We start from the raw sequence: 17,328 nt of genomic DNA on the forward strand, positions 1-17,328 counted from the left end.
TGTAAAAAGTTTATCACATTGTAGAAGAGATGCAATAGGAAGAAGATGAAAGGTGGCTTACGTCCATACCATCGTCAGGCCATTTGAGGTGGCGGGGACTGCAATGGCCATTCACCGATTGGCTGGGACTCCTGGGCGGGTCTTCTCTAGTCCATCCAATTTTCGGCATGGGATGTCACAGCCTTCTTTGCATACCCTTATTTAACCCACACAAAGATGCCAACGGCAGGCGTGTCATAATTCATTGACGCATTATAAAGGATTAGGAAAAAGATAAAAAGCAGCTTACGGCCATACCTCTCTGGTTCCGCCCGATCTCGTCTGATCTCGGAAGCTAAGCAGAGCAGGGCCTGGTTAGTACCTGGATGGAAGACCGCCTGGGAACACCTACAAATTACAAAAAGTATATCACATTGTTGAAGAGATGCATGTTTAGTGTTGTTTTAACGTTGGATATGAAAGGAAATTAGACAATATTATCCAAAATGATTCCGTTTCATGATTGCTAAATTGGTGTTGATCAACATTTTACGATTGGCATACTATTGTTTGTAATTTAGCCGTTGAAATACAGGTGCTAACCAAACATGTTAGATTTACCAGTGAAGAAAAGTAAAGTTACCTTCAGGTTTTAGGAACCTCTCTTGCCAATGCTAAGAACTGCTTCAATTTTAGAAAAAGAAACTTCTGATTATCTTTGACACGTTTTAAAGGATTAGGAAAAAGATAAAAAGCAGCTTACAGCCATACCTCTCTGGTTCCGCCCGATCTCGTCTGATCTCGGAAGCTAAGCAGAGCGGGGCCTGGTTAGTACCTGGATGGAAGACCGCCTGGGAATCCCAGGTGCCGTAAGCTTTTTCACTTCTCTCACCGAAAGCCGCCGAGCGCCGCAGATTGTACACCTACAAATTACAAAAAGTATATCACATTGTTGAAGAGATGCATGTTTAGTGTTGTTTTAACGTTGGATATGAAAGGCAATTAGACAATATTATTCCAAAATGATTCCGTTTCATGGTTGCTAAATTAGTGTTGATCAACATTTAACAATTGGCATACTTTTGTTTGTAATTTAGCCGTTGAAATACAGGTGCTAACCCAACATGTTAGAATTGCCAGTGAAGAAAAGTAAAGTTACCTTCAGGTTTTAGAAACCTCTCTTGCCAATCCTAAGAACTGCTTCAATTTTAGAAAAAGAAACTCTTCTGATTATCTTTGACGCATTATAAAGGATTAGGAAAAAGATAAAAAGCAGCTTACGGCCATACCTCTCTGGTTCCGCCCGATCTCGTCTGATCTCGGAAGCTAAGCAGAGCAGGGCCTGGTTAGTACCTGGATGGAAGACCGCCTGGGAATCCCAGGTGCCGTAAGCTTTTTCACTTCTCTCTCTGAAAGCCGCCCAGCGCCGTAGCTTGTACACCTACACAATTGTAAAAAGTTTATCACATTGTAGAAGAGATGCAATAGGAAGAAGATGAAAGGTGGCTTACGTCCATACCATCGTCAGGCCATTTGAGGTGGCGGGGACTGCAATGGCCATTCACCGATTGGCTGGGACTCCTGGGCGGGTCTTCTCTAGTCCATCCAATTTTCGGCATGGGATGTCACAGCCTTCTTTGCATACCCTTATTTAACCCACACAAAGATGCCAACGGCAGGCGTGTCATAATTCATTGACGCATTATAAAGGATTAGGAAAAAGATAAAAAGCAGCTTACGGCCATACCTCTCTGGTTCCGCCCGATCTCGTCTGATCTCGGAAGCTAAGCAGAGCAGGGCCTGGTTAGTACCTGGATGGAAGACCGCCTGGGAATCCCAGGTGCCGTAAGCTTTTTCACTTCTCTCTCCGAAAGCCGCCGAGCGCCGCAGATTGTACACCTGTTTTAACGTTGGATATGAAAGGAAATTAGACAATATTATCCAAAATGATTCCGTTTCATGATTGCTAAATTAGTGTTGGTCAACATTTACCATTGGCATACTGTTGTTTGTAATTTAGCCGTTGAAATACAGGTGCTAACCCAACATGTTAGAATTGCCAGTGAAGAAAAGTAAAGTTACCTTCAGGCTTTAGGAACCTCTCTTGCCAATGCTAAGAACTGCTTCAATTTTAGAAAAAGAAACTTCTGATTATCTTTGACACGTTTTAAAGGATTAGGAAAAAGATGAAAAGCAGCTTACGGCCATACCTCTCTGGTTCCGCCCGATCTCGTCTGTTCTCGGAAGCTAAGCAGAGCAGGGCCTGGTTAGTACCTGGATGGAAGACCGCCTGGGAATCCCAGGTGCCGTAAGCTTTTTAACTTCTCTCTCTGAAAGCCGCCCAGCGCCGTAGATTGTACACCTACACAATTGTAAAAAAAAATTCACATTGTAGAAGAGATGCAATAGGAAGAAGATGAAAGGTGGCTTACGTCCATACCATCGTCAGGCCATTTGAGGTGGCGGGGACTGCAATGGTCATTCACCGATTGGCTGGGACTCCTGGGCGGGTCTTCTCTAGTCCATCCAATTTTCGGCATGGGATGTCACAGCCTTCTTTGCATACCCTTATTTAACCCACACAAAGATGCCAACGGCAGGCGTGTCATAATTCATTGACGCATTATAAAGGATTAGGAAAAAGATAAAAAGCAGCTTACGGCCATACCTCTCTGGTTCCGCCCGATCTCGTCTGATCTCGGAAGCTAAGCAGAGCAGGGCCTGGTTAGTACCTGGATGGAAGACCGCCTGGGAATCCCAGGTGCCGTAAGCTTTTTCACTTCTCTCTCCGAAAGCCGCCGAGCGCCGCAGATTGTACACCTGTTTTAACGTTGGATATGAAAGGAAATTAGACAATATTATCCAAAATGATTCCGTTTCATGATTGCTAAATTAGTGTTGGTCAACATTTACCATTGGCATACTGTTGTTTGTAATTTAGCCGTTGAAATACAGGTGCTAACCCAACATGTTAGAATTGCCAGTGAAGAAAAGTAAAGTTACCTTCAGGCTTTAGGAACCTCTCTTGCCAATGCTAAGAACTGCTTCAATTTTAGAAAAAGAAACTTCTGATTATCTTTGACACGTTTTAAAGGATTAGGAAAAAGATGAAAAGCAGCTTACGGCCATACCTCTCTGGTTCCGCCCGATCTCGTCTGATCTCGGAAGCTAAGCAGAGCAGGGCCTGGTTAGTACCTGGATGGAAGACCGCCTGGGAATCCCAGGTGCCGTAAGCTTTTTCACTTCTCTCTCTGAAAGCCGCCCAGCGCCGTAGATTGTACACCTACACAATTGTAAAAAAAAATTCACATTGTAGAAGAGATGCAATAGGAAGAAGATGAAAGGTGGCTTACGTCCATACCATCGTCAGGCCATTTGAGGTGGCGGGGACTGCAATGGCCATTCACCGATTGGCTGGGACTCCTGGGCGGGTCTTCTCTAGTCCATCCAATTTTCGCCATGGGATGTCACAGCCTTCTTTGCATACCCTTATTTAACCCACACAAAGATGCCAACGGCAGGCGTGTCATAATTCATTGACGCATTATAAAGGATTAGGAAAAAGATAAAAAGCAGCTTACGGCCATACCTCTCTGGTTCCGCCCGATCTCGTCTGATCTCGGAAGCTAAGCAGAGCAGGGCCTGGTTAGTACCTGGATGGAAGACCGCCTGGGAATCCCAGGTGCCGTAAGCTTTTTCACTTCTCTCACCGAAAGCCGCCGAGCGCCGCAGATTGTACACCTACAAATTACAAAAAGTATATCACATTGTTGAAGAGATGCATGTTTAGTGTTGTTTTAACGTTGGATATGAAAGGCAATTAGACAATATTATCCAAAATGATTCCGTTTCATGGTTGCTAAATTAGTGTTGATCAACATTTAACAATTGGCATACTTTTGTTTGTAATTTAGCCGTTGAAATACAGGTGCTAACCCAACATGTTAGAATTGCCAGTGAAGAAAAGTAAAGTTACCTTCAGGTTTTAGAAACCTCTCTTGCCAATCCTAAGAACTGCTTCAATTTTAGAAAAAGAAACTCTTCTGATTATCTTTGACGCATTATAAAGGATTAGGAAAAAGATAAAAAGCAGCTTACGGCCATACCTCTCTGGTTCCGCCCGATCTCGTCTGTTCTCGGAAGCTAAGCAGAGCAGGGCCTGGTTAGTACCTGGATGGAAGACCGCCTGGGAATCCCAGGTGCCGTAAGCTTTTTCACTTCTCTCTCTGAAAGCCGCCCAGCGCCGTAAATTGTACACCTACACAATTGTAAAAAAAAATTCACATTGTAGAAGAGATGCAATAGGAAGAAGATGAAAGGTGGCTTACGTCCGTACCATCGTCAGGCCATTTGAGGTGGCGGGGACTGCAATGGCCATTCACCGATTGGCTGGGACCCCTGGGCGGGTCTTCTCTAGTCCATCCAATTTTCGGCATGGGATGTCACAGCCTTCTTTGCATACCCTTATTTAACCCACACAAAGATGCCAACGGCAGGCGTGTCATAATTCATTGACGCATTATAAAGGATTAGGAAAAAGATAAAAAGCAGCTTACGGCCATACCTCTCTGGTTCCGCCCGATCTCGTCTGTTCTCGGAAGCTAAGCAGAGCAGGGCCTGGTTAGTACCTGGATGGAAGACCGCCTGGGAATCCCAGGTGCCGTAAGCTTTTTAACTTCTCTCTCTGAAAGCCGCCCAGCGCCGTAGATTGTACACCTACACAATTGTAAAAAAAAATTCACATTGTAGAAGAGATGCAATAGGAAGAAGATGAAAGGTGGCTTACGTCCATACCATCGTCAGGCCATTTGAGGTGGCGGGGACTGCAATGGTCATTCACCGATTGGCTGGGACTCCTGGGCGGGTCTTCTCTAGTCCATCCAATTTTCGGCATGGGATGTCACAGCCTTCTTTGCATACCCTTATTTAACCCACACAAAGATGCCAACGGCAGGCGTGTCATAATTCATTGACGCATTATAAAGGATTAGGAAAAAGATAAAAAGCAGCTTACGGCCATACCTCTCTGGTTCCGCCCGATCTCGTCTGATCTCGGAAGCTAAGCAGAGCAGGGCCTGGTTAGTACCTGGATGGAAGACCGCCTGGGAATCCCAGGTGCCGTAAGCTTTTTCACTTCTCTCTCCGAAAGCCGCCGAGCGCCGCAGATTGTACACCTGTTTTAACGTTGGATATGAAAGGAAATTAGACAATATTATCCAAAATGATTCCGTTTCATGATTGCTAAATTAGTGTTGGTCAACATTTACCATTGGCATACTGTTGTTTGTAATTTAGCCGTTGAAATACAGGTGCTAACCCAACATGTTAGAATTGCCAGTGAAGAAAAGTAAAGTTACCTTCAGGCTTTAGGAACCTCTCTTGCCAATGCTAAGAACTGCTTCAATTTTAGAAAAAGAAACTTCTGATTATCTTTGACACGTTTTAAAGGATTAGGAAAAAGATGAAAAGCAGCTTACGGCCATACCTCTCTGGTTCCGCCCGATCTCGTCTGATCTCGGAAGCTAAGCAGAGCAGGGCCTGGTTAGTACCTGGATGGAAGACCGCCTGGGAATCCCAGGTGCCGTAAGCTTTTTAACTTCTCTCTCTGAAAGCCGCCCAGCGCCGTAGATTGTACACCTACACAATTGTAAAAAAAAATTCACATTGTAGAAGAGATGCAATAGGAAGAAGATGAAAGGTGGCTTACGTCCATACCATCGTCAGGCCATTTGAGGTGGCGGGGACTGCAATGGCCATTCACCGATTGGCTGGGACTCCTGGGCGGGTCTTCTCTAGTCCATCCAATTTTCGCCATGGGATGTCACAGCCTTCTTTGCATACCCTTATTTAACCCACACAAAGATGCCAACGGCAGGCGTGTCATAATTCATTGACGCATTATAAAGGATTAGGAAAAAGATAAAAAGCAGCTTACGGCCATACCTCTCTGGTTCCGCCCGATCTCGTCTGATCTCGGAAGCTAAGCAGAGCAGGGCCTGGTTAGTACCTGGATGGAAGACCGCCTGGGAATCCCAGGTGCCGTAAGCTTTTTCACTTCTCTCACCGAAAGCCGCCGAGCGCCGCAGATTGTACACCTACAAATTACAAAAAGTATATCACATTGTTGAAGAGATGCATGTTTAGTGTTGTTTTAACGTTGGATATGAAAGGCAATTAGACAATATTATCCAAAATGATTCCGTTTCATGGTTGCTAAATTAGTGTTGATCAACATTTAACAATTGGCATACTTTTGTTTGTAATTTAGCCGTTGAAATACAGGTGCTAACCCAACATGTTAGAATTGCCAGTGAAGAAAAGTAAAGTTACCTTCAGGTTTTAGAAACCTCTCTTGCCAATCCTAAGAACTGCTTCAATTTTAGAAAAAGAAACTCTTCTGATTATCTTTGACGCATTATAAAGGATTAGGAAAAAGATAAAAAGCAGCTTACGGCCATACCTCTCTGGTTCCGCCCGATCTCGTCTGTTCTCGGAAGCTAAGCAGAGCAGGGCCTGGTTAGTACCTGGATGGAAGACCGCCTGGGAATCCCAGGTGCCGTAAGCTTTTTCACTTCTCTCTCTGAAAGCCGCCCAGCGCCGTAAATTGTACACCTACACAATTGTAAAAAAAAATTCACATTGTAGAAGAGATGCAATAGGAAGAAGATGAAAGGTGGCTTACGTCCGTACCATCGTCAGGCCATTTGAGGTGGCGGGGACTGCAATGGCCATTCACCGATTGGCTGGGACCCCTGGGCGGGTCTTCTCTAGTCCATCCAATTTTCGGCATGGGATGTCACAGCCTTCTTTGCATACCCTTATTTAACCCACACAAAGATGCCAACGGCAGGCGTGTCATAATTCATTGACGCATTATAAAGGATTAGGAAAAAGATAAAAAGCAGCTTACGGCCATACCTCTCTGGTTCCGCCCGATCTCGTCTGATCTCGGAAGCTAAGCAGAGCAGGGCCTGGTTAGTACCTGGATGGAAGACCGCCTGGGAATCCCAGGTGCCGTAAGCTTTTTCACTTCTCTCTCCGAAAGCCGCCGAGCGCCGCAGATTGTACACCTGTTTTAACGTTGGATATGAAAGGAAATTAGACAATATTATCCAAAATGATTCCGTTTCATGATTGCTAAATTAGTGTTGGTCAACATTTACGATTGGCATACTGTTGTTTGTAATTTAGCCGTTGAAATACAGGTGCTAACCCAACATGTTAGAATTGCCAGTGAAGAAAAGTAAAGTTACCTTCAGGCTTTAGGAACCTCTCTTGCCAATGCTAAGAACTGCTTCAATTTTAGAAAAAGAAACTTCTGATTATCTTTGACACGTTTTAAAGGATTAGGAAAAAGATGAAAAGCAGCTTACGTCCATACCTCTCTGGTTCCGCCCGATCTCGTCTGATCACGACCGAAGGCTCCGCCCATTGCAGGTAGCAGGAAGTGCCAGTAGACCAGATTTGTTTGCCACACGGCTCCTTGTAGGGGCTCTCTTTTTCACCTCTGTTTGGGCTTATATTTGGATGCTTTAAGCGTTTTTTGTTGTCCTTTGAGACGTTTAGTACCCCCAGCAGTACTGTACTGCCTGGGGGGAAACTCCTTTTTTAGATATCCCCCACTTTGGTAGAAAGGGGCGTTTTTCGTCTATTTTTATTTTATTAAATATGGCAGACCAGCCGACCAAACCAGCACAGACCAAGATAACGGAGGACGACAAAAGAAGGTTTATGGCAAGCGTAAACGAGAGCGAGGAGAGAAATACCAGAGAGGAAGAAAGGAAAAGAAACCAGAGCTTGACGGTGAGAGTGGAGATGGAGGGGGAGGATACCATACCAATAATGGAAATGATGAGCTGCATCCGTGGGCTGTGCGGAGGTCTTATGGCCTGCCGGGTGTTAGGCCCCAACAAATATGAGGCTACCATGAGCCACCCGAAGGGAAAAGAGAGACTCATGGAAGGTTTTAAAATTAATGGCGCCACTGCTCACGTCAGTGAAATTACCAACGATGAGCTGGTAGTATCGTTCCTAAATCTGCCATATTACATTGAGGACTCGGAGATCATAGCCAAACTGCTAACATGGGGAGTTTCGGCGGTGTCCCCGATCAAAAGAAGAATGTGGCCGGGCACCAAGGTGGCCGATGGGACAAGGTTTGTGAGAGTGAAGTTCAACCAACATATTCAGTCACTTCCATACTCCACAAAATTTAACACGGCGTTGGGAGCAGAGTACTTCAGAGTCATCCATGACAAACAAGTTCGAGTATGCAGAATGTGCATGCAGCCGGGACACATTCTCAGAGACTGCCCAGAATTCATGTGCCACCAGTGTGGTGTGCAGGGCCACTACGCAAGAGAGTGTGCACAAAAGAGACAGACAAGGTGTGCCCTATGTAAAAATGAAGTAGAAAGATGCATATGTAACGTGAGTGAAGAGGAGATGAGTCAAGCTGGGTCAAGCGAACCGGATCTGGAGAGGAAGGAAGAGCAAGGGGGTGAGGAGCACGGTGACAGCAGCACGGTGGTGATCCAGGAGAGCAGCGCGGTGGGGCCAGTGGAGGAGGACCGACACCAGACCACCACAACCAGTGGGCCGAAGACGGTCGAGGGACCAGAGGAGATAGGAGAGCCGGGCGGTGAACCGGGGAAAGATGCAGTGGATGAGGTGCAGGTGGGAGAAACGGAGACGGAGCCGGCACAGGCAGTCCAGCCGGTACAGCAGAAGCTGAGGAGATCGGCCAGGCAGGTGGAGGTAGAGTCCTCCCTGGACGTGGAGGAGGGGCGAGAAGGCGAGCCGGGGCCGCAGACAATGCAGTTGTCGGAGCCATCTGAAGAATCGGACATGGACTTTACAAATGAAGCAAAAGAGGTGAGGAAAAGACACAACGTTTGGTCGACGAAAGCGAAGAAGAAGATGACAAAGAAGAAATAGGAATTTAATGCAACTGCTCTTTATAATGATTTCCCTGTCCCTGACCCTGGCGTCACAAAATATAAACAGCTGTAGGAATACCCAGAAAATGAATGAGGTACTAATGCAGAACAGTTATGTGGATGTTGTTTGCCTACAAGAAACAAACTGGGACACAAACTGGGTAGATACATGTGCAAAGCAATGGAAAGGGACGGTCTTCTCAAGTGAGGGGACCGCAAGGTCATGTGGGGTGGCCATTTTGATCGGCCCAGAAAACATCAGTGGGTATAGGGAAATTTTTAAAGATAGTGAAGGCAGATGCATTATAATAGAGGTGATTTATAAGGGAGAACCAATCAGAATAATTAATATATACGCCCCAAATATTGGCGAGGAGAGGAATACTTTCTTCCAGAAACTAGAAAAATGGATAACTGTGGAAACGATAATCATGGGAGACTTTAACGTCGCCCTAACTAACAATGACGTATCAATTAATAATAAATATAACAGCGACATGAGTAGGAGAACCTTAAAAAATATAATCACAGGAAACAATATGATAGATGCATGGAGGGTTTTCAACCCTAGGAGTAGAGGGTTTTCGAGGCGGCAAGTGGTCATGGGCAAATTAAAACAGTCTAGGATAGATCTGGCGCTGGTCGCCTCGGGGAGAGTTAAACATATAGTAGATATTAAATATAAGTTTAATATATTGAGTGATCACGCTCAACTTAATATGACACTTGGGGACAAAATGGAGAGGGGAAGGGGATTATGGTGTCTAAACAATAGCATCCTACGGGACGATAAGTACAAACAAAGAATAGAGACAGAGTTAAACAATATAGCTACGGATATTAAATATGTAGAAGAAAAGACAAATTATTGGGAGGACGCTAAACTTAGGATTAAAAAAATAAGCATAAATTATTGTAAAAAAAAAAGATGGGAAGAAAGGATTGAAGAAAGAATGTTAAACAACTTGTTAAGGATAGAAATAGAACAGGCAGAAACCGATGAAACTCATACCAGCGAGAAATATGAACTCTACAAAGCTAAATTGGACGAGATGGAAGCAAAAAGATGTAAGGGGGCAGCCATTAGGAGTAGGGCACAGCATCTATTAGAAGGAGAAAAGAGCACAGCGTTCTTTTTAGGATTGGAGAAAACAGCCCAAGAAAGACAGCATATTAGGCAACTGGAGAACGACAATAAATCTGTGATTGAGGACAAGGAGGAAATTATGGCAACTGTCTTTAATTACTACAAAGAATTGTATACTGACCAAAATCCGCAGAATGCACAGATTACAAAAATAACGAATCATATCACAAAACAGCTACAAGAAGAAGATAAAACCTTTTGTGAGCAGCCAATCCGGGTAGAGGAAATAGAAGTGGCCATCAAAAATCTAAACAGGAACAAGAGTCCAGGAAAGGATGGGCTAACTGCCGAATTATATCAAAGGTTCCCTGACCTGTTTGCTCCGGTCCTGTTAACTGTATATAATGAAATGCAATTAAGCCAAAGCATGCCTGAAACGTTCACAGAGGGGATAATTACCTTGATCTATAAAAATAAAGGTACTAGGGACAAACTGGGAAATTATAGACCAATCAGTGTTTTAAATACAGATTATAAAATATTAGCAAAAGTATTGGCAAACAGACTAAAAAAAGTGATTAAGACAATAATTATGGATACGCAAACATATAGCATACCTGGTAGAGATATACATGACAACATCATCCTGATAAAAGACCTAGTCAGGATCATGAAAAAAGAAGGGGGCTATCTGCTGGGAATCGATCTGGAAAAGGCCTTTGACAGGGTAGAACATCGATTCCTTTGGGAAGCACTAAAGGCGTATGGGTTCGGGGGGGAATTTATAAACTGGGTGAAATTATTATATGCTGAAGCAAAAAGTAGAGTCAGGGTCAACGGGGCCCTCACCGAGCCTGTTGAGTTGAAAAGGGCGGTCAGACAGGGATGCCCGTTGTCCGCTATGCTCTACAGCCTTGTGGCAGAACCCCTGGCATTGATGCTAGTGGAGGATAAGAGAATAGATGGAGTGAAAACTAGTAAAGGCAGGGAAATTAAAATAATCCAATATGCTGATGACATCAACATTTGTGTTAAGGATACAAAAAGCATTGACCACATCATGGAGCACATGGAGGAATTCGGAGTCGCCTCAGGGGCAAAAATCAACATGACAAAAACTGAATTAATGGTTTTTAATAAAGACGAAGCTCTGGATAACAAATGGGGGTTCAAAATAGTACAAGACGTGAGGAAAGTACTTGGGGTATATATAGGGGAAAATGAAGAAGGCGCCAGGGACAAAACCTGGACAGAAATTATTGAGAAAATTAAAAACATATGTAACCTGTGGTACGCCAGGGGCCTGAACCTAAGAGGGAAGGTAATCATATCTAATGCGCTAGTATTGTCAAAAGTTAACTACATTTTGGGGTCTTGCGAGATGCCGAATTGGGCTTCAGATTCAATTAATGCAGTGATTTCCTCATTCTTGTGGAAGAGGAAGGGCAATACGATCGCCCGCAGGACGCTAATCGCTAGCAAAAGGGAGGGGGGTCTAGATCTGATTGACCTCAGAGCCAAAAGAGATGCTCTGAGGGTTAAGCTAATTGGGAAATTTCTTGACCTGAGAAGGCAACATCCATGGAAAGACAACCTGGCGACCCTCCTGACAGAGTACGGTGAGAAGAATAACTACAACCTGTTTGCTTTTGCTCCAAGAAATGTTTCTGGAGGGTTTCCAGGTTTCTACCGGGAAATGTTGGAGGCCTGGGACAAGTTTCTGCCCCACCTCAGACCGGACATGGAATACAGAGAGCAGGTGATGCTGTTACCGATCCTCAACTCACCTTTCTTCTTGCACAAAGGCAGGCCCCTGGCGTCCAAGCCGCTCCGTGAGGCAGGCCTGACGACACTGGGGGGGGCCGACGGGAGAGGGGGTAAGTTGGGTTTTGATTGTGGGAAAGCATTAGCGATCTTGAACAGAGCGGGGGTGTTTTTTAAGAAGAAACAGATAGCGGAAATTGGGTTGAGAGTTAATAAATGTATTTGCAAGGAATGGCAAACATTGATGCGCAGTAACAGCAAAGGGCAGGGCGACGGGGTGAACTTTATTCTGTGCCACAATGGAAAGAATATCCCAGTTACACAAATAAAAACAAAGGTAATCTACAACATTCTAATTAGAAAACTGGTCAAGAAACCAGCATCAGAACCAAGATGGGCAAGCATGTTTCCAAAAAAAGAAATCCAGACAATCTGGGGGAACCTAAACGTCCCATTTATCCCACATTCAGTTTTCAACACAGAATTCAAACTGAGGCACAGGCGGATTTTCACAAGCATCGTCCTCCATCAAATATACAGAGACAAATTTGAAAGGACTTGTGCGGTGTGTGGGCTAGAGGACGAGACTTTGGAACATCTCACACTTGAATGTCCAGCCCTAAAAAGTTTGCAGATATATGTGCGCAGAATGTTATGCAATCAATGTGGTGTAAATAAAGAGAGTCTGAAAGACTGGGACTGGATATGGCTTTTTGGCATGCCCAAAAAAAGTAAAGGAGGGGCTGAAGCCCAAGTGAATACACTCCTTGCATTTGCCAGGCACGCAGTAATCCTGAGGAGAAATTATGCACTGTACGAAGGAAAGACTGTAAGCATTTTGGAGTTGTACAAGAATATGTTAAAAGCACACATTAGACTGCTGTATGTCTGTAGGAAAGAATGGGTCTCGGAGCATTTTTTAAATAAGACAGCGATGGGTGAAGTTGTAGAAGGGCAGGGGCTCGTCTTCTATTTCTAATTGAGAATTAAACTCCTGGGTCTGTAATTGTAATATGATATGATGTAATATGATATGATAAATATGTGTTGCGTGGGTGTATGAGTGTGAAAAAACAAATGTAATGTATTTTTTGTATTTTTGATAATAAAAGGAAAAAAAAAAAAAATCTCGGAAGCTAAGCAGAGCAGGGCCTGGTTAGTACCTGGATGGAAGACCGCCTGGGAATCCCAGGTGCCGTAAGCTTTTTCACTTCTCTCTCTGAAAGCCGCCCAGCGCCGTAGATTGTACACCTACACAATTGTAAAAAAAAATTCACATTGTAGAAGAGATGCAATAGGAAGAAGATGAAAGGTGGCTTACGTCCATACCATCGTCAGGCCATTTGAGGTGGCGGGGACTGCAATGGCCATTCACCGATTGGCTGGGACTCCTGGGCGGGTCTTCTCTAGTCCATCCAATTTTCGCCATGGGATGTCACAGCCTTCTTTGCATACCCTTATTTAACCCACACAAAGATGCCAACGGCAGGCGTGTCATAATTCATTGACGCATTATAAAGGATTAGGAAAAAGATAAAAAGCAGCTTACGGCCATACCTCTCTGGTTCCGCCCGATCTCGTCTGATCTCGGAAGCTAAGCAGAGCAGGGCCTGGTTAGTACCTGGATGGAAGACCGCCTGGGAATCCCAGGTGCCGTAAGCTTTTTCACTTCTCTCACCGAAAGCCGCCGAGCGCCGCAGATTGTACACCTACAAATTACAAAAAGTATATCACATTGTTGAAGAGATGCATGTTTAGTGTTGTTTTAACGTTGGATATGAAAGGCAATTAGACAATATTATCCAAAATGATTCCGTTTCATGGTTGCTAAATTAGTGTTGATCAACATTTAACAATTGGCATACTTTTGTTTGTAATTTAGCCGTTGAAATACAGGTGCTAACCCAACATGTTAGAATTGCCAGTGAAGAAAAGTAAAGTTACCTTCAGGTTTTAGAAACCTCTCTTGCCAATCCTAAGAACTGCTTCAATTTTAGAAAAAGAAACTCTTCTGATTATCTTTGACGCATTATAAAGGATTAGGAAAAAGATAAAAAGCAGCTTACGGCCATACCTCTCTGGTTCCGCCCGATCTCGTCTGTTCTCGGAAGCTAAGCAGAGCAGGGCCTGGTTAGTACCTGGATGGAAGACCGCCTGGGAATCCCAGGTGCCGTAAGCTTTTTCACTTCTCTCTCTGAAAGCCGCCCAGCGCCGTAAATTGTACACCTACACAATTGTAAAAAAAAATTCACATTGTAGAAGAGATGCAATAGGAAGAAGATGAAAGGTGGCTTACGTCCGTACCATCGTCAGGCCATTTGAGGTGGCGGGGACTGCAATGGCCATTCACCGATTGGCTGGGACCCCTGGGCGGGTCTTCTCTAGTCCATCCAATTTTCGGCATGGGATGTCACAGCCTTCTTTGCATACCCTTATTTAACCCACACAAAGATGCCAACGGCAGGCGTGTCATAATTCATTGACGCATTATAAAGGATTAGGAAAAAGATAAAAAGCAGCTTACGGCCATACCTCTCTGGTTCCGCCCGATCTCGTCTGATCTCGGAAGCTAAGCAGAGCAGGGCCTGGTTAGTACCTGGATGGAAGACCGCCTGGGAATCCCAGGTGCCGTAAGCTTTTTCACTTCTCTCTCCGAAAGCCGCCGAGCGCCGCAGATTGTACACCTGTTTTAACGTTGGATATGAAAGGAAATTAGACAATATTATCCAAAATGATTCCGTTTCATGATTGCTAAATTAGTGTTGGTCAACATTTACGATTGGCATACTGTTGTTTGTAATTTAGCCGTTGAAATACAGGTGCTAACCCAACATGTTAGAATTGCCAGTGAAGAAAAGTAAAGTTACCTTCAGGCTTTAGGAACCTCTCTTGCCAATGCTAAGAACTGCTTCAATTTTAGAAAAAGAAACTTCTGATTATCTTTGACACGTTTTAAAGGATTAGGAAAAAGATGAAAAGCAGCTTACGTCCATACCTCTCTGGTTCCGCCCGATCTCGTCTGATCTCGGAAGCTAAGCAGAGCAGGGCCTGGTTAGTACCTGGATGGAAGACCGCCTGGGAATCCCAGGTGCCGTAAGCTTTTTCACTTCTCTCTCTGAAAGCCGCCCAGCGCCGTAGATTGTACACCTACACAATTGTAAAAAAAAATTCACATTGTAGAAGAGATGCAATAGGAAGAAGATGAAAGGTGGCTTACGTCCATACCATCGTCAGGCCATTTGAGGTGGCGGGGACTGCAATGGCCATTCACCGATTGGCTGGGACTCCTGGGCGGGTCTTCTCTAGTCCATCCAATTTTCGCCATGGGATGTCACAGCCTTCTTTGCATACCCTTATTTAACCCACACAAAGATGCCAACGGCAGGCGTGTCATAATTCATTGACGCATTATAAAGGATTAGGAAAAAGATAAAAAGCAGCTTACGGCCATACCTCTCTGGTTCCGCCCGATCTCGTCTGATCTCGGAAGCTAAGCAGAGCAGGGCCTGGTTAGTACCTGGATGGAAGACCGCCTGGGAATCCCAGGTGCCGTAAGCTTTTTCACTTCTCTCACCGAAAGCCGCCGAGCGCCGCAGATTGTACACCTACAAATTACAAAAAGTATATCACATTGTTGAAGAGATGCATGTTTAGTGTTGTTTTAACGTTGGATATGAAAGGCAATTAGACAATATTATCCAAAATGATTCCGTTTCATGGTTGCTAAATTAGTGTTGATCAACATTTAACAATTGGCATACTTTTGTTTGTAATTTAGCCGTTGAAATACAGGTGCTAACCCAACATGTTAGAATTGCCAGTGAAGAAAAGTAAAGTTACCTTCAGGTTTTAGAAACCTCTCTTGCCAATCCTAAGAACTGCTTCAATTTTAGAAAAAGAAACTCTTCTGATTATCTTTGACGCATTATAAAGGATTAGGAAAAAGATAAAAAGCAGCTTACGGCCATACCTCTCTGGTTCCGCCCGATCTCGTCTGTTCTCGGAAGCTAAGCAGAGCAGGGCCTGGTTAGTACCTGGATGGAAGACCGCCTGGGAATCCCAGGTGCCGTAAGCTTTTTCACTTCTCTCTCTGAAAGCCGCCCAGCGCCGTAAATTGTACACCTACACAATTGTAAAAAAAAATTCACATTGTAGAAGAGATGCAATAGGAAGAAGATGAAAGGTGGCTTACGTCCGTACCATCGTCAGGCCATTTGAGGTGGCGGGGACTGCAATGGCCATTCACCGATTGGCTGGGACCCCTGGGCGGGTCTTCTCTAGTCCATCCAATTTTCGGCATGGGATGTCACAGCCTTCTTTGCATACCCTTATTTAACCCACACAAAGATGCCAACGGCAGGCGTGTCATAATTCATTGACGCATTATAAAGGATTAGGAAAAAGATAAAAAGCAGCTTACGGCCATACCTCTCTGGTTCCGCCCGATCTCGTCTGATCTCGGAAGCTAAGCAGAGCAGGGCCTGGTTAGTACCTGGATGGAAGACCGCCTGGGAATCTCAGGTGCCGTAAGCTTTTTCACTTCTCTCTCCGAAAGCCGCCGAGCGCCGCAGATTGTACACCTGTTTTAACGTTGGATATGAAAGGAAATTAGACAATATTATCCAAAATGATTCCGTTTCATGATTGCTAAATTAGTGTTGATCAACATTTAACAATTGGCATACTTTTGTTTGTAATTTAGCCGTTGAAATACAGGTGCTAACCCAACATGTTAGAATTGCCAGTGAAGAAAAGTAAAGTTACCTTCAGGCTTTAGGAACCTCTCTTGCCAATGCTAAGAACTGCTTCAATTTTAGAAAAAGAAACTTCTGATTATCTTTGACACGTTTTAAAGGATTAGGAAAAAGATGAAAAGCAGCTTACGTCCATACCTCTCTGGTTCCGCCCGATCTCGTCTGTTCTCGGAAGCTAAGCAGAGCAGGGCCTGGTTAGTACCTGGATGGAAGACCGCCTGGGAATCCCAGGTGCCGTAAGCTTTTTCACTTCTCTCTCTGAAAGCCGCCCAGCGCCGTAAATTGTACACCTACACAATTGTAAAAAAAAATTCACATTGTAGAAGAGATGCAATAGGAAGAAGATGAAAGGTGGCTTACGTCCGTACCATCGTCAGGCCATTTGAGGTGGCGGGGACTGCAATGGCCATTCACCGATTGGCTGGGACCCCTGGGCGGGTCTTCTCTAGTCCATCCAATTTTCGGCATGGGATGTCACAGCCTTCTTTGCATACCCTTATTTAACCCACACAAAGATGCCAACGGCAGGCGTGTCATAATTCATTGACGCATTATAAAGGATTAGGAAAAAGATAAAAAGCAGCTTACGGCCATACCTCTCTGGTTCCGCCCGATCTCGTCTGATCTCGGAAGCTAAGCAGAGCAGGGCCTGGTTAGTACCTGGATGGAAGACCGCCTGGGAATCTCAGGTGCCGTAAGCTTTTTCACTTCTCTCTCCGAAAGCCGCCGAGCGCCGCAGATTGTACACCTGTTTTAACGTTGGATATGAAAGGAAATTAGACAATATTATCCAAAATGATTCCGT

The 17,328-nt window shown here is 44.5% G+C and overlaps 23 non-coding genes across 23 annotated transcripts; all 23 read left to right on the forward strand.

The window, feature by feature from the left end:
• The first annotated feature begins 736 nt into the window (after positions 1–736).
• On the forward strand, positions 737–855 carry LOC134122027 (5S ribosomal RNA). The gene has a single exon (XR_009953568.1). It is a non-coding gene; the product is annotated as a 5S ribosomal RNA (ribosomal RNA).
• A 399-nt stretch (positions 856–1,254) lies between these two features.
• LOC134120806 (5S ribosomal RNA) lies at positions 1,255–1,373 on the forward strand. The gene has a single exon (XR_009952349.1). It is a non-coding gene; the product is annotated as a 5S ribosomal RNA (ribosomal RNA).
• Positions 1,374–1,712: 339 nt separating this feature from the next.
• On the forward strand, positions 1,713–1,831 carry LOC134120807 (5S ribosomal RNA). The gene has a single exon (XR_009952350.1). It is a non-coding gene; the product is annotated as a 5S ribosomal RNA (ribosomal RNA).
• A 344-nt stretch (positions 1,832–2,175) lies between these two features.
• LOC134121602 (5S ribosomal RNA) lies at positions 2,176–2,294 on the forward strand. The gene has a single exon (XR_009953143.1). It is a non-coding gene; the product is annotated as a 5S ribosomal RNA (ribosomal RNA).
• A 339-nt stretch (positions 2,295–2,633) lies between these two features.
• Positions 2,634–2,752, forward strand: LOC134120809 (5S ribosomal RNA). Its single transcript, XR_009952352.1, has one exon. It is a non-coding gene; the product is annotated as a 5S ribosomal RNA (ribosomal RNA).
• A 344-nt stretch (positions 2,753–3,096) lies between these two features.
• LOC134120810 (5S ribosomal RNA) lies at positions 3,097–3,215 on the forward strand. Its single transcript, XR_009952353.1, has one exon. It is a non-coding gene; the product is annotated as a 5S ribosomal RNA (ribosomal RNA).
• A 339-nt stretch (positions 3,216–3,554) lies between these two features.
• Positions 3,555–3,673, forward strand: LOC134120811 (5S ribosomal RNA). The gene has a single exon (XR_009952354.1). It is a non-coding gene; the product is annotated as a 5S ribosomal RNA (ribosomal RNA).
• A 398-nt stretch (positions 3,674–4,071) lies between these two features.
• Positions 4,072–4,190, forward strand: LOC134121603 (5S ribosomal RNA). Its single transcript, XR_009953144.1, has one exon. It is a non-coding gene; the product is annotated as a 5S ribosomal RNA (ribosomal RNA).
• A 339-nt stretch (positions 4,191–4,529) lies between these two features.
• LOC134121604 (5S ribosomal RNA) lies at positions 4,530–4,648 on the forward strand. Its single transcript, XR_009953145.1, has one exon. It is a non-coding gene; the product is annotated as a 5S ribosomal RNA (ribosomal RNA).
• Positions 4,649–4,987: 339 nt separating this feature from the next.
• On the forward strand, positions 4,988–5,106 carry LOC134120812 (5S ribosomal RNA). Its single transcript, XR_009952355.1, has one exon. It is a non-coding gene; the product is annotated as a 5S ribosomal RNA (ribosomal RNA).
• Positions 5,107–5,450: 344 nt separating this feature from the next.
• LOC134120813 (5S ribosomal RNA) lies at positions 5,451–5,569 on the forward strand. Its single transcript, XR_009952356.1, has one exon. It is a non-coding gene; the product is annotated as a 5S ribosomal RNA (ribosomal RNA).
• A 339-nt stretch (positions 5,570–5,908) lies between these two features.
• Positions 5,909–6,027, forward strand: LOC134120814 (5S ribosomal RNA). Its single transcript, XR_009952357.1, has one exon. It is a non-coding gene; the product is annotated as a 5S ribosomal RNA (ribosomal RNA).
• Positions 6,028–6,425: 398 nt separating this feature from the next.
• Positions 6,426–6,544, forward strand: LOC134121605 (5S ribosomal RNA). Its single transcript, XR_009953146.1, has one exon. It is a non-coding gene; the product is annotated as a 5S ribosomal RNA (ribosomal RNA).
• A 339-nt stretch (positions 6,545–6,883) lies between these two features.
• Positions 6,884–7,002, forward strand: LOC134120815 (5S ribosomal RNA). Its single transcript, XR_009952358.1, has one exon. It is a non-coding gene; the product is annotated as a 5S ribosomal RNA (ribosomal RNA).
• A 6,310-nt stretch (positions 7,003–13,312) lies between these two features.
• LOC134120816 (5S ribosomal RNA) lies at positions 13,313–13,431 on the forward strand. The gene has a single exon (XR_009952359.1). It is a non-coding gene; the product is annotated as a 5S ribosomal RNA (ribosomal RNA).
• Positions 13,432–13,829: 398 nt separating this feature from the next.
• LOC134121606 (5S ribosomal RNA) lies at positions 13,830–13,948 on the forward strand. Its single transcript, XR_009953147.1, has one exon. It is a non-coding gene; the product is annotated as a 5S ribosomal RNA (ribosomal RNA).
• A 339-nt stretch (positions 13,949–14,287) lies between these two features.
• Positions 14,288–14,406, forward strand: LOC134120817 (5S ribosomal RNA). Its single transcript, XR_009952360.1, has one exon. It is a non-coding gene; the product is annotated as a 5S ribosomal RNA (ribosomal RNA).
• Positions 14,407–14,750: 344 nt separating this feature from the next.
• Positions 14,751–14,869, forward strand: LOC134121713 (5S ribosomal RNA). Its single transcript, XR_009953254.1, has one exon. It is a non-coding gene; the product is annotated as a 5S ribosomal RNA (ribosomal RNA).
• A 339-nt stretch (positions 14,870–15,208) lies between these two features.
• LOC134120818 (5S ribosomal RNA) lies at positions 15,209–15,327 on the forward strand. The gene has a single exon (XR_009952361.1). It is a non-coding gene; the product is annotated as a 5S ribosomal RNA (ribosomal RNA).
• Positions 15,328–15,725: 398 nt separating this feature from the next.
• Positions 15,726–15,844, forward strand: LOC134121607 (5S ribosomal RNA). Its single transcript, XR_009953148.1, has one exon. It is a non-coding gene; the product is annotated as a 5S ribosomal RNA (ribosomal RNA).
• A 339-nt stretch (positions 15,845–16,183) lies between these two features.
• LOC134121478 (5S ribosomal RNA) lies at positions 16,184–16,302 on the forward strand. Its single transcript, XR_009953019.1, has one exon. It is a non-coding gene; the product is annotated as a 5S ribosomal RNA (ribosomal RNA).
• A 345-nt stretch (positions 16,303–16,647) lies between these two features.
• Positions 16,648–16,766, forward strand: LOC134122197 (5S ribosomal RNA). Its single transcript, XR_009953738.1, has one exon. It is a non-coding gene; the product is annotated as a 5S ribosomal RNA (ribosomal RNA).
• Positions 16,767–17,105: 339 nt separating this feature from the next.
• Positions 17,106–17,224, forward strand: LOC134121480 (5S ribosomal RNA). Its single transcript, XR_009953021.1, has one exon. It is a non-coding gene; the product is annotated as a 5S ribosomal RNA (ribosomal RNA).
• Positions 17,225–17,328: the final 104 nt, after the last annotated feature.

This window comes from Pungitius pungitius, unplaced genomic scaffold (assembly GCF_949316345.1).
Source record: "Pungitius pungitius unplaced genomic scaffold, fPunPun2.1 scaffold_28, whole genome shotgun sequence".
Lineage (NCBI taxonomy): Eukaryota > Metazoa > Chordata > Actinopteri > Perciformes > Gasterosteidae > Pungitius > Pungitius pungitius.